The following is a 15,993-nucleotide window of genomic DNA, read 5'->3' on the forward strand; positions in this document are numbered from 1 at the left end:
TGCAGACTGGTGCAGCCACTATGGAAAACAGTATGGAGTTTCTTCAAAAAATTAAAAATGGAACTCCCATTTGACCCATAATCCCACTTCTGGGACTATATCCCAATAAATCAGAAATACCAATCAGAAAGGATACATGCATCCCTATGTTCATAGCGGCACAATTTACAATAGCTAAGATTTGGAAACAGCCTAAGTGCCCATCAGCAGATGAGTGGATTAGAAAACTGTGGTACATCTACACAATGGAGTACTACACTGCTGTAAAAAAGAAAGAGCTCTTACCATTCGAAATAACATGGATGGACCTGGAGAGCATTATGCTAAGTGAAATAAGCCAGTTGGAGGAAGATAAATATAACATGATCTTACTCATTTGTGAAATATAATGAACAGAAACAGATCCAGAGACACAGAAGCATCTAACAGACTGTCAGACCTCAGAGGGAAGACAGGGCAGGGTGGGGTGTAAGAGATCAAACAAAGGACTTGTGTGCATGCATATAAGCATAACCATTGGAAACAGACACTAGGAGGGTGAGGGCATTTGCTGAGGGTGGGAGTGGCTGGGTAGAGGTCAATGGAGGAAAAAGGAGACATATGTAATATTTTAAATAATAAAAAATTTAAATTAAAAAGGAATCATATGGGAGAGAGAAACCAAGATGGCAGCATAGGTAAACATCTAAATTGCTGCCTCACACAACAATTTCAAAACTACACCTAAAAGACAAAATGGACATCATCCAGAACCACAGGAAGGCTGGCTGAGTGGAAATTCTACAACTAGAAGGAAAGAGACTCAGAGGAGCTGCAGGAGGCAGAGGTACTGAGGCGCGCGTGTGGAGAGGACTGGCAACTGAGTGCGCGGCTGGCTTTCTCAAGTGGGAGGGAGATGAAAGCTCCTGACTGCACTGAACTCCAGTTCTGGGCGAGACTCTGGGGACCCAGACTCATTCAGGGAGAAACTGGACTGTCTGGCAGTGGGCAGAACTTGAGGGCGGCTTTCTCTCAGAGGTGCTTGCAGCGATTACCATGGGACACTGAGACACAGGGGCCTATTAGGGCAGGGCTGACGGGAAACCTATGCTGACCTGGAGGGGAGCTATGGGGGAAAGAGGAACAATTGTAATAACCTAAACAATAAAGATTTATTAAATAAAAATAAATAAAATAAAAATAAAAAGGAATCATATGATTATCTCAACTGATGCAGAGAAATTATTTAACAGAATACAATACCCATTTCTGATTTTAAAAAAGCCAATAAACTAGAAATATCACTTCCTCAACATGAAAAAGGCCACTTATTAAGAATTTACCACTATGATAATACTCAAAGTTCAAAGACAGAAATCTTTTCCTTTAAAATCAGGAACAAGACAAAGATGACCACTTTTGCCATTTCTGTTCAACATAGTGATGAATGGTCTAGCCCAGCCGTGGGCAAACTACTGCCCTTGGGCCGGATCCGGCCTGTTCGGCTGTTCTATCTGGCCTGCGGAGCCAAAAGAGCGGAGGGTTCTCTTGCTCTTCCCTCCGCTCCTTTACTTTGAATTTATATTAGTTCACACAAACACTCCATCCATGCTTTTGTTCCTGCCCTCTGGTTCAGTTTAAGAACCCATTGTGGCCCTCGAGTCAAAAAGTTTGCCCACCCCTGGTAGCCATAGCAATTAGGCAAGAAAAGAAATGAAAGACATTCAAATTGGAATAACATGTAGATGACATGGTCTTACATATAAAAAATCCCTAAAGATTACACACACACATGCACACACACATACACCTGTTAGAACTAATTTAAAAATTCAGCCAAGTTACAAGTTACAAAATCAAAACACAAATATCAATTGCATTTCTTATACTAACAATAAAAAATCTGAGAAATAGTATTTTTATCATTTACAATAGAATCAAAATGAATAAAATATTGAAAAATAAAATTAATCAAGGGTGTGAAAGAGTTGTACACTGAAAACTATAAAACATTGCTGAAATTTAAAAGTATCTAAATAAAAAGCAATACAACCCATGTTCATGGTTTGGAAAACTTATTTTTAAGATAAAAATACTAATCAAGGTAATCTACTGAGCAGGCCGTTCTAAAGGGAGGAAGATCCTAAAAGAAACAAATCCATTTTCAAAGGGAAAAAAAAGTCAAATCACTGGGGGAAAATGGAAGCCTATGTTTCAATCACACATCAGCTGTATATTTTGAGTTATAATTGTGCAGGTGTTTCCCTAGATGTAGATTAGGACTGTCCTTCTATGTCTTTCCCCCTTATGTCTAGCTAAGGAACTGTTCAAAATTACCTCCTATGCAAGATTAGGACATTATCTCAATCTAAACTGACTTTATATTAACTCCTGTTGGGAAGTGGAGATGTGGAACTCTTAACTATTTTGACAAAATAAATTATATTTTATCCTTTCTTGCATTTGTCAATGTTTAGACCAATTATCTACAAAATTGAATCAACTACTTCTTTTTTTGTTGTTATTAATCCTTACCTAAGGATACTTTTCCATTGATTTTTAGAGATAGTGGAAGCGAGGGGGAGAGACAGAGAGAGAGAAACATCCATGTGAGAGAGACACATCGATTGGTTGCCTCCCACATGCACCCTGACCAAGGCCAGGAATTGAGCCTACAACCTAGGTAAGTGCCCTTGACTGGAATCGAACCCAGGAGCCTTCAGTCCCCAGGCCGATGCTCTATCCACTGAGCCAAACTGGCTAGGGTCCCCCTTCCTTTTAATCAGCACACTGTACAGTCTTGAGTATAAACACTGACTACTCCCTGTTTTCTAACTGCTCATCCTAATTGAAGTCTGAGATATGAAAGTAGTTTGTATAGCTAGTGGAATAGAAAACAAAAAATACAGAGAATTCAGAAAACCAAAATCTGGTTCTTAAAATAAAGAAAGACTGATAAAATAGTTTAACAAGACTAATCAAGGAGGACAAAATTCATTCATAAATAATATTAGAAAGCAAAAAGGGAAAATAACTACAGAGAAAATAGAGTTAAACAATCATAAGGAAATATGATAAACAATATGATACCAATACATTTAAAACCTTCAATGAAATGAAAAATTGCCTAGAAAATATCATTTACCAAAATTGATCGATGAAAAATAGAAAGCCTGAATAAATCAATAACCATTAAATAAATTAAATCAGTAATAAAAAAATCTCCCCTCAAAAAATTTAAACCAGACTCTGATGATTTTAACAGGTGACTTTTATCAAAAATTCAAGGAAACAAGAATCCCTATTTTATGTTTAGAGAACAGAGAAGCAAAGAAAAGCCTAAGCCACCACTTATTGGTAAACTTGGGTAGCAATGGAACACTCATACACTACTGATGGGAATGAAATAACTGTATGCACATTATTTGGACAGTAATTTGGTAATATCTAGTGAATTTGAAGATATCCTTTGTTCCAACTATAGAGACACTCACACATTTGTGCGAGAATACCACTACAATATTTTTTTCTTTATCTTGTAGAGCTATAACACCCAAAAAACATAAAAAATCAAATGTAAAAGGGCATCAACAAGAGAAAAGACAGACTGTGGTATAGTCAAACAATGCAATAGTACATAGCAATTAAAATTCAAGAAATAGAGCTACTTGTACCAATATGGATTTAAGCTCAAAAACATATGATTGAGAAAAAAAATAGGTTGCAGAATAATATAGTTAGAATGACACTATTTATAACTATTTATATGCAATTTATGTACAATTTTAAAACATGCAAATCAATCTCATAAATTAGCATAGATACATGCATATGTATGAAATATATCAAATGAAAGTGGTTTATCACCTTAAGGGGTAAGTGAAGGTAACAGAAACAGGAAAAGTATCGCTAATATTTTTTAAAATATCTGAATCAAATATTGAAAAACAGTAAAACTTAATGGTAAGTACAAAAATGTTTGTTTAGTTATTATCTATTCCTCTCTAACAGCTTGATATATATCAGGATTTTTATAAAGAGAGGAAAACACACTACATGATTAATAGGAACAGTATGTAGGTCAAAATATGATGCTTGACACTTAGATGTACTTGATATATTTGAAAAATGTCTGACTGACTGATTGAGTGAATGAATGAATGAATGAACCTATAAAACTCAGCCATATAAATAGAACTTCTTCCTTTTGTCTTACCTTGATCACCATAAAAATCCTTAACTTTAGGTCCTCCCAATGCCAGCTTGCATAAACAGTATCTTTCGGAGGCACTCTAATTTAGGGAATCTGGAAACAAAAGTAAGAAAGAAAAATGAATTATTTGAATTTGTACATTGAGTAACAGTTACTGGCATCTCTGTCACAGCTCCCTTCCTTTAGAACAGGGATTTCCTTTTTTAAAAAAAAAATTCCTTCTGGGTTGTTCTATAGATTCCTCTGATTCTAACTCATTAAACATAAGAACTATTGTCTGGAACACATTCTAAACTTGTCTCCCGAAGAAGGGGAACAAAACTGGATGATCTTTATTGAAGGACATTAATGCATCACAGGTAAGAAGATTAACTCATACAAACAATGAATGAACTTCTCTTTTGTCAATAAATTCTGACAGTTTATTTTTATTACTGCACTGCTAAACAGCTGCCAGTTAAAAGAAAATATAGATATCATACTTCAATGTTGATTTGTTTCTCAAGATGACAAAAAAGAACAGGGGACTTCAAAATGGCTGCTGTAATTCTGTAAATAAATCGAAAACATTTTTCTGAAGAGGTTGAAAAATAGTACCTCATAATAAATGTTATTGTCTGGTAAAGGTAGTCTTAAAACAATACATCACGGATATTTAGAGATAAAAGGGAATCTAAATCTCTTCCAAAGATTATATGGGGCCCAGTGAAGGAAAGTGGCTTGCCTTACCATTCATCTAGTTAGTGGCAAAGCCAGGATATGAGTACTAGTCTCCCGATCCCTGGTTTAGTGCACTGTTCACAAACATCTTATTCATACTTACAACCATTCATTATTATTTTGAAAATTCAGGGAGCAAAGAGGGAAGCAGCAAGTATGCTCTGTTGGCAGTAGAACACTGAAGTGCATGCTAGTATGTTTAGCTTCAATATGATGCAGCACACAGAGCAGTCTGAGCATCAGCATAAACTGCTGTAACCAGTTAGCTCCCAGAGTATTGGACACAAACTTGGGCAGGTTCACTGGCCTTTCATCAGGGAAAAAGTTTATTCAGACTTCCCAGAAGAATGGGAATTTTGACTCCTTTCATTTAGAAGTACGACCCATAGTTATTTTGGTTTTTTTTGGCACTTTCAAATTATTTTAATGTATAAGGTATTCATCATGTTTCAGAGCAAGAACCCTGAGCGTTCTACTGGATCCCAGCTGGACAGCTCCTAGAGTTACTTGCACAGATTCTGGGACCTCTGCACATCTACTCAACCAGAACCTGGGAATCTGTGTTTTTAAAATGTGCCCCTGTGATTTGACCCTGGTTCACATCAGGCTGATGTTACCACTGGTTTTGTTCATTTCTGTCTCCAGGTATAAATTCAGGCACTGAATGGCAGATATAGTGTCCCCTCCCTTTATCATTTTATTTTAATTAATTAATTTTTAATTCTTTATTGTTGAAAGTATCACATATGTCCCCTCCATGGTTCATTTTAACTATCGGCTTATTATTCCCTTATAGTACCAAATCTAATTTAAGAATATAAAGGGCCTTTTATTCTTCTCAAGCCTGGAAACACACACATGCACACACATACACATTTTTCCTATCAATTGTCTGACCTTATGCTGGTAAGGATCAGGGAGATATAGCTAAATAGTCATACTACTAGAAAGCAGCTTTTTACCAGATTTTACTTACTAGGATAAGTGTATTACCATGCAAGGGGGCAAGTATTATACCCAAAAGAGGTGATAAGGGTGAATGGGATCTTCACAGCAATGGCATCTGCCTAAAATAAAAGCTGGAGAGGAAAAGTAATGGTTGCCCCTTAACATCAGTGCATCAGAGCCTGGGTTGCTTTATCTGGCACTGAGATGAGATGAAACACATACTCATGCAATTATTTCATGCAGAAACTTTTGATTAGGGAAAACCAAATAAGGTTCAGTGATCAAAACAGCAGCCCCCTGCATGCAGCCTATGGGATCCAGGCTCATGCCTAATGTAGAAATCCAAGACTTAAAAAAAATAAAAAATAAAAAGATTCTCTGGAGAGAAAGCGTACAGATTATTTTTTTAACAAAATAGGAATATGAGTGGCATCAGCCTAGAAAGGCAAGAGGTGTTTTAATGGCTAAAACTAAATAATAATTTAGTGGCCCTGGCTGGGTAGCTCAGTTGATTGGTTCGATCCCCGCTCCGGGAACATATAAAAGTCAACCAAGGAATGCATGAATAAGTGGAATAACCAATTGATGTCTCTCTCTCTCTCTCTCTCTCTCTCTCTCTCTCTCTCTCTCTCTCCTATCCTCTCTCTCTAAAACCAATTAATCATTCAACAATCACTAAAATTTAAATAATGATTTAGTTGAACAAGACTGAGTGTGAATTTTTTATACTAAGGTTTCCTCAATGTGATGAGACTTTTTTCTAGGTCCAAAATAAATGTAAAATTAATTGGGCAATTCAAAAACCTAGCAAGTATTTCACCAGTGAAAATATCATGAGGGCATATGTAAAGGTAAAATAGCAGCTGTGAAAGGGAAATTCTGGCAAACAGGTAAATTTTTCAAAAGAAAATCCTCTGGTGAGCATAGATGTAAGCTACTGTAAGTACAGAGAAATAAGGCACTTTCTTCTTTAACATTTCAATAGATGACCATGTTTCTAGCCATCCGAGCCAAGACCCAAATAAACCACATGCACTAGCAAGCCACAGAAGATGCAGTTAATTGTTTTACTGTGAATACTTCACTCTAGGATTACCACTACTTTTCGTATGCTTTGATATTATTGTAAAATTACAAAGTCAAAGGAAACTCATTGATATATTACAGCATTGCTGAATAAATGTTTTGGCTGATTTTGTTGGCAAGATACACAGGGGTGAAAGAAAAAAAAAAGAGCAAAAACAAAACTAACACACTATTTCATTGATGCCTATTCTTCAAGCTTTTGTTTTCATCATTTCTCAGTTAACCCAACGGGATCCATTACCATCTGCACACTTCTTAACACCCCATCACGTTCAGTAACTCACATTTCTGTCACTGCTTTGAGGAGCTTTTACCATTACTCAGTCTCAACCAAAGTATCACACTGTCCTGGATTTTCTCACCTTTTATATGACTAGCCACAAACTGAGTTATTAGATTTCAGTGTAGAAGACACTTTGGTTAATCAAGTATCCTCATATATGTCACCCATTTACTGGCCGTATGTCCCATCTCACAGTAATGGACCATTATAACTGATGATGTCACAAGGTGTTGTTTTTCTTCTTAAATGGCAAACAATCTTCAAAGTAGCTGTCCACTAGATTTAACAAGAATCTGATGCATACAGCAAACATTGTTTTAGCATTGCCAGTCCTTAATACAGGCCTTAAAAACTCTAAGTGTATAAGAACCCTTAGAGTTTTTAAGGCCTGTATTAAGGACTGGCAAGTAAATTGGACATTAAAAAGGTAGGAAAAGTCATTCTCTTTAACAGGGCTACTTGGTATAGAACTGCGTGTGTAGTGACATAGTTATAACAAAAATATTTTGTGTTCCTAACATTGCTGTTAACAAGTGATGCCTTCAAATACAAAGATGTGAATTGTTCCACATATTTTCTAGGTAGATGGAGATCTAGCACACAGGAATTATTTTTATTTCTTCTTTAGCATGTCATTCCTCCCTAATCTCTTTTAATAATAAACCCAAAACTTCCATTTTATTCCATATTTGTGTAAAAACAAAGATATGAATTCTATAAAATAGATCAATGCAGTTCCTCTAAAATTATACTTTTACTAGAATTTCGTGCACTGGGGGAAGGGGGTCCCTCAGCCCGCCTGCACCCTCTCCCAGCCTGGGACCCCTTGTTCCTTACAGCCCACCTGCTTGCTGCTCCTTCCTTAGCGCTGCCAGAGGCCAGAGAGGCTCCCACCACCACTGTTGCGCTCGTCAGCCTTGAGTCCGGCTTCTGGCTGAGCACTGCTCCCCCTGTGGGAGCGCACTGACCACCAGGGGGCAGCTCCTGTGTTGAGTGCGCATCATAGTGACAGGTAGTTCCGCCATTTGGTCAATTTGCATACTAGTGTTTTATAATATAGGATATCTCCTGATCTTCCTGAGATAGCAGTGAGGACCACAACATGGGGGATTCAGGGTAGGCTTCAGAGGGTCCATTATTTCATGGAAACTATATGTCAAGTTGTATGTGTGTGTGCATGCACACGCATGTGTTGTGCACACATATTTGCTATTTCTCAACAGCAGATTCATATATTTCATCAAATTCCCAAAAAGATAGAAGGCACTGACTTATAAACAATTCAGAGACCCAGGCTTAGAAAATTGTATGGTTTCCATGTGGTTGTCATTTTAGAATGTATGCATTTAAAAAGTTAAGGAGGGAATAATGGCGGCAGAATAGACAGACGTGTTCAGAGCCTTGTCCCGGAGCAGAAAGAAAGAACAGCTGAGGGTCGCACAAGGAGTGTTTGTTGGCTGGTTGGGAGACAGCTGAATTCCAGAAGGAGGTGGGGGACTGCTAAATGGGGTTCCCCTGACCTGGCAGCACCTACTGCGGCTGGGTCCCCTCCCGGAGCTGTGGGCTTGGACGCGGAGTCTGCGCCATCTTAATCCGGAAAGTGGAGCTTATGGGAAGCCTGAGAATCCACAACTGCGGCACCCAAGCAACGACTGCGAGCCCCAGAACAACGCTCCCCAATTGGCGCAAACACACGGGTTCAGAGGAGCTCTACACTCCACCACGGAAAGGTCAGATTTCACCTGGGATAAGGTGAGGTCTCTGGTCCCGGCGGGAGAGAGGAACGCGCGTTTTGCGGGAGCTGGAGGACCAGGGAAGTCTGTGCCTAGAAAAATCCGTGGCTGTAGGGGCTGGCGTGATCTGTGAAAGTGGAAAAGGGGTCCTCAGAGCTGCTAAGAGAAGGGCACTCTAAAAAGCAACCCATTTTGATCTGAAGTGCAGGGACACCCTAAGAATTTCAGGCAGTCCAGACTTACGCGCAGCCCCTGCGTTCCCTGGGTGCCTGGGCTTACGCGCAGTCCCGGAGTTCGCACAACTGGGCTTTTTCCTCTTGAAATTCTTGCTTCTGATTACTAAGCCCAATACATAGGATTACCAAGTTGGGGACACCCTGGGAGACTGCAGGGGAAAGTTGTTTTTCTGGAACCTGGGGATCGGAGCAGGGAGTGACCATCAGAGAGTCAGCTCTGAGGCAGCCCACTCCCACAAACCGGTAGTGAGTGCCACAGGGAAAGAAGGCTCTAACACTGCCTAGAGAGGCCATAGATAGACCCAGAAGTAAATCCAGAAACACTGCCACCCAGGGGCTGAATCACAAATTGACTCTTGTGTAATCAAAAATAAAGGAATACGAGAAATTAGGACACACCGCCTGCTTAAAATCAGGACTGGCTTACAACACTGAAGAGCAGTGGGTCGCAGGGAACTGCAATACTGTCTGGACTGAGAAACAGGTGTGCCAAACAGAAAAACAGAGGAAGTGAATGACCTTCACTACTTCACATTTTATTTTTACCTTTTATTTTTTTATTTTTTATTTTTTATTTTTTTATATTCATTTTTTTGCATCTTTTAATCAAGAAACTTTTTTTTCTTTTTTCATCACTTGATTTTACCTTTTTAATTATTACATTTTTATTTTCAATCCGTATTATTACTACTGCTATTTTATCTTTTCTTTTTTTTTTTTTAAAGTGTCATTTTATTTTCTCTTCATTTTATTTTGGGATTAGGGTTCTACATTCTATTTTTATCTTTCCTTTAGCATCGTTTTACTCTATCTCAACTCTACCTTTAGACCATCACTCTCTTTCTAACCTCCCCCCTTTCAGTGTCCTGTTTATCTTACCCTTTTACTGCTTTAGATTTTCCCTATTCTTTCTGTTTACCCCTTGCTAAAATTTCACCCTACTTACATATCTAATCTCCAATCCCCTGCTCCAAGTCCACATATACCTCTCCCTTCGCTGTCTGAGCTATCCATAAACTTGTCCTTCTCTCTGTCCTTTTGTTGTTGTTTGCTTGAATGTAGATTATATCAAATTTTTATGCTTTTTTGTGAGATTGTTTTGCTTATTCTTCTTTTGTTTATTTTTTTGTTTGTTTTGTGCTTCAGCTTTCCCTTGCCTCACTCCATATTAGTTGGTGTTGTAGTTTGTACTAATCCCCAGGCACTTGTTGCTGGCATTTGCTGGGATTAGTGATTGTTCTATTGGAGTTTTATCCCCAATATATATAGTCTGTTCCCCTTTCTCTCTTAGTCACTTTCTTGTCTCTCTTACTTTTTTTTTTCTTTACTTTCCCTTTTCCCAATTTCATTTTCACACTCCTTTTTTCTTTTTTTCTTTCTTTCTTTCTTTTTTCCTCTTCTTCTTTCTCTCCTATCACCTAATTTGCCTTTCTCTGGTGGTCACCTTTATTGGAGGTTATTAATATCGTGAATACATTCCTGTTCAGTGCCTTGTGAGTTGTACCTGGTAGTGCTGTATTTTGTGCCTTTAAATCAACCCAGGAGAGAGAGAACTACATAACCAGACACCCAGAGAAGAGAGACCATGGGGAGACAAAAAAGCAGCCCGCATATGAAAGAAAAGCAGGCATCACCAGAAAAGAAAGTAAACGAAATGGAGGCAAGCAACCTTCCAGAAAAAGAATTCAGAGAAATGGTCATAAGGCGGCTGAAAAGAATGGAAGACAAATTCGACAATATGAGCAAGAACCAAGAGGAAATGAAGAAGAACCAAGAAGAAATGAAAAATGACATCGCTGCTGTAAAGAACTCAATAGAAAGCATCAAAAGTAGACTAGAAGAAGCAGAGGACCGCATCAGTGAGCTAAAAGACAAGATGGAAAAAAATACCCAATTAGAGCAACTTCTAGAAAAAAAAATTAAAAGGCAGGAGGAGAGTCTAAGGGAACTTTGGGACAACACGAAACAAAACAACATCCGCATAATAGGGGTTCCAGAAGGAAAGTAAGCTGAGCAAGGAATAGAAAACCTCTTTGAAGAAATAATAAAAGAAAATTTCCCTGATATAGGGAAGAAAAAACCCACACAAATCCAAGAAGCTCACAGAGTCCCAAGCAAAATGAACCCCAAAAGACCGACACCAAGGCACATTATAATTAAATTGGCAAACACCAATGACAAAGTAAGAATCTTAAAAGCAGCAAGAGAGAGACAGAAAGTTACCTACAAAGGAACGCCCATCAGACTAGCAACTGATTTCTCAACAGAAACTCATCAGGCCAGAAGGGAATGGAATGAAATATACAAAGTCATGCAAAGGAAGGGTCTGAATCCAAGAATACTGTACCCAGCAAGGCTGACAATCAAAATTGAAGGTGAAATCAGGAGCTTCACAGACAAAAAAGGACTAAGGGAATTTATTACCACCAAACCAGCAATGCAAGAAATGCTAAAGGGTCTGCTGTAAAAAAAAAAAAAGAAAGAAAGAAAGAAAGAAAGAAAGAAAGAAAGAAAGAAAGAAAGAAAGAAAGAAAGAAAGAAAGAAACAGGAAGCGAAGAAGTAACACAGGGGTAAAGAATAGGAATGGCGACAAATAAGTACCTATCAATAATAACTTTAAATGTAAATGGATTAAATGCCCCAATCAAAAGACATAGGGTAATGGATTGGATAAGAAAACACGACCCACATATCTGCTGTCTACAAGAAACCCACCTCAGAAAAAAAGATGCACACAGACTGAGGGTGAAAGGATGGAAAAAAGTTTTCCAGGCAAATGGAACTGAAAAAAAAGCTGGGGTAGCAATACTTATTTCTGACAAATTAGATCTCAAACTGAAGGACATAACAAGAGATAAGGAAGGCCATTTCATAATACTAAAGGGAGCAATCCAACAAGAAGAAATAACTCTGGTAAACATATATGCACCCAATACCGGAGCACCCAAATACATAAAAAAACTCCTAGAGGATATCAAGGGAGAGATTGACAGCAATACAATCATAGTAGGAGACTTTAATACCCCACTATCACCATTGGACAAATCCTCTAAACAAAACATCAGCAAAGAAACATCAATCCTAAATGACTCACTAGACCAGATGGAATTAATTGACATCTTCAGAACAGTTCACCCCAAAGCCACAGAATATACATTCTTCTCAAGTGCACATGGGTCATTTTCAAAGACAGACCATATGTTGGGACATAGGCAAAGTCTCTTCAAATTCAAGAAGATAGAAATCATATCAAGCATCTTCTCAGACCACAGTGGCATAAAACTGGAAATCAACTACAATAAAAACAACCCAAAGAAATCAAACACATGGAGACTAAACAGAATGCTATTAAACCATGACTGGGTTACCAGAGAGATCAAAGAAGAAATAAAAAACATCATGACAACAAATGACAATGAAAACACTACAATCCAAAATCTATGGGACACAGCGAAAGCAGTCTTGAGAGGGAAGTTCATAGCTCTACAAGCCTACTGCAAAAAACAAGAAACAGGGGTAATAAATTACCTAACCCAACAACTCAAAGAGTTAGAAAAAGAGCAACAAGAAAAGCCCAGTGTAAGCAGAAGGAAGGAAATAATAAAGATCAGAGCACAGATAAACGACATAGACACCAAAGAAACAATACAAAAGATCAACAAAACCAAGAGCTGGTTCTTTGAAAGGATAAACAAGATTGATGAACCTCTAGCCAGGCTCACCAAGAAGCAAAGAGAGAGGACCCAAATAAACAAGATCAGAAATGAAAGAGGTGAAATAACAACAGATCCCGCCGAAATACAAAGGATTGATAAAAAATACTACGAACAACTCTATTCCAACAAACTGGACAACCTGGAGGAAATGGACATATTCCTAGAAAAATATAACCTTCCAAAACTCAATCAGGAAGAATCTAAACAGCTCAACATGCCAGTAACTATGGAAGAAATTGAAGCAGTCATCAAAGAGCTTCCGGCAAACAAAAGCCCGGGGCCAGACGGCTTCACAGGAGAGTTCTACCAAACATTCAAGGAAGAACTAAAACCTATCCTCCTCAGACTATTTCAAAAAATTCAAGAGGAAGGAACACTTCCAACCTCCTTCTATGAAGCCAGCATCACCCTAATACCAAAACCAGATAAAGACAACACAATGAAGGAGAATTACAGGCCAATATCCCTCATGAATGTAGATGCCAAAATCCTCAACAAAATTCTAGCAAATAGGATCCAGCAGTACATCAGAAAGATCATACACCATGACCAAGTAGGGTTTATCCCAGGAATGCAAGGATGGTTCAATATCTGCAAATCAATAAATGTGATACATCACATAAACAAATTGAGAGATAAAAATCACATAGTCATATCAATTGATGCAGAAAAAGCATTTGACAAAATCCAACACCCTTTCTTGATAAAAACTCTCAACAAGGTATGAATAGAAGGATCATACCTCAACATAATAAAAGCTATATATGATAAACCCACAGCTAACATCATACTCAATGGGCAAAAACTAAAACCATTTCCCCTAAGAACAGGAACAAGACAGGGATGCCCACTCTCACCACTCCTGTTTGACATAGTACTGGAAGTATTAGCCACTGCAATTAGACAAGAAGAATAAATGAAAGGCATCCAAATTGGAAAAGAAGAAGTAAAGCTGTCCTTATTTGCAGATGACATGATATTGTACATAAAAAAACCCGAAAGAATCCATCAAAAAACTAACAGACTTAATAAATGAATTCGGCAATGTATCAGGATACAAAATTAACACCAAGAAATCTATGGCATTTCTATACACCAACAGTGAACTTACAGAAAGAGAGACTAAAAAAGCAATCCCATTTTCCATCACACCAAAAAAATTAAGATACTTAGGAATAAACCTAACCAAAGAGGTAAAAGACCTATATGCAGAAAACTACAGGACACTGAAAAAAGAGATAGAGGAAGATATAAACAGATGGAAGAACATACCATGTTCATGGATTGGTAGAATCAACATCATTAAAATGTCCATACTACCCAAAGCAATCTATAGATTCAATGCACTCCCCATTAAAATACCAACGGCGTATTTCACAGACCTAGAAAGAACTCTCCAAAAATTCATCTGGAATAAAAAAAGACCCCGAATAGCCACAGCAATCCTGAGAAAGAAGAATAAAGTAGGAGGGATCTCAATACCAGATTTCAAGCTGTATTACAAAGCCACTGTCCTCAAAACAGCCTGGTACTGGCACAAGAACAGACATATAGATCAATGGAACAGAATAGAGAATCCAGATATCGACCCAAACCAATATGCGCATTTAATATTTGACAAAGGAGGCATGAGCATACAATGGAGTCAAGACAGTCTCTTTAATAAATGGTGTTGGGAAAATTGGACAGATACATGCAAAAAAATGAAACTAGATCACCAACTTACACCATACACAAAAATAAACTCAAAATGGGTACAGGACTTAAATATAAGACGGGAAACCATAAAAATACTGGAGGAATCCACAGGCAGCAAAATCTCAGATATATGCCAAAAGAACTTTTTCACTGATACTGCCCCTAGGGCAATGGAAGCCAAAGAGAAAATAAACAAATGGGACTACATCAAAATAAAAAGCTTTTGCACAGCAAAAGAAACCATCAACAAAACAACAAGAAACCCCACTGTATGGGAGAACATATTTGCAAATGTTATCACTGATAAAGGTTTAATCTCCAACATCTACAGGCAGCTTATACAACTTAATAAAAGGAAGATAAATGATCCAATTAAAAAATGGGCAACAGACCTAAATAGAATCTTTTCGAAAGAAGACAGAAGGAAGGCCAAGAGACACATGAAAACATGCTCAAAGTCACTAATTATCCGAGAGATGCAAATCAAAACGACAATGCGATACCATCTCACACCTGTCAGAATGGCTATCATCAACAAATCAACAAACGACAAGTGTTGGCGAGGATGCGGAGAAAAAGGAACCCTCGTGCACTGCTGGTGGGAATGCAGACTGGTGCAGCCACTGTGGAGAACAGTATGGAGTTTCCTCAAAAAACTGAAAATGGAACTCCCATTTGACCCAGTAATCCCACTCCTGGGAATATATCCTAAGAAACTAGAAACACCAATCAGAAAGGATATATGCACCCCTATGTTCATAGCAGCACAATTTACCATAGCTAAGATTTGGAAACAGCCTAAGTGCCCGTCAGCAGATGACTGGATCAGAAAACTATGGTACATCTACACAATGGAATACTATGCTGCCATAAAAAAGAAGGAATTACTACCATCTGTAGGCATCTGGATGGAATTAGAGAACATTATGCTAAGTGAAATAAGCCAGTCAATGAAAGAAAAATACCTCATGATCTCACTCATTTGGGGATAATGAAAAACATTTATAAACTGATGAACAAAAAGATAGATACAGAGGCAGTAAAGCATCAAACAGACTGTCAAATTACAGCAGTAAGGTTAGGGAGAGGTGGGGGAAATAAGAGATCAACTGAAGGACTTATATGCATGTATATAAGAGTAACCAACGGATGCAAAATATTGGGGGGTGAGGCATGTATGGGAGTGGGGTGGGGGGGCAATGGTAAGATATGTACACATATAATATCTTAATAAAAAAAATAAAAAATAAAAAATAAATAAATAAAAATAAAAAGTTAAGAGCATGTGCTATAGAGTCAGAAGGACCTAGTACAAAGCTCTGCTTCACCACTATGTGATACTGGGCAAGTTACTTTATCTTTCTGAGCCTCGGCTTCCTA

This window comes from Plecotus auritus (genome assembly GCF_963455305.1).
Source record: "Plecotus auritus genome assembly, chromosome: X".
Lineage (NCBI taxonomy): Eukaryota > Metazoa > Chordata > Mammalia > Chiroptera > Vespertilionidae > Plecotus > Plecotus auritus.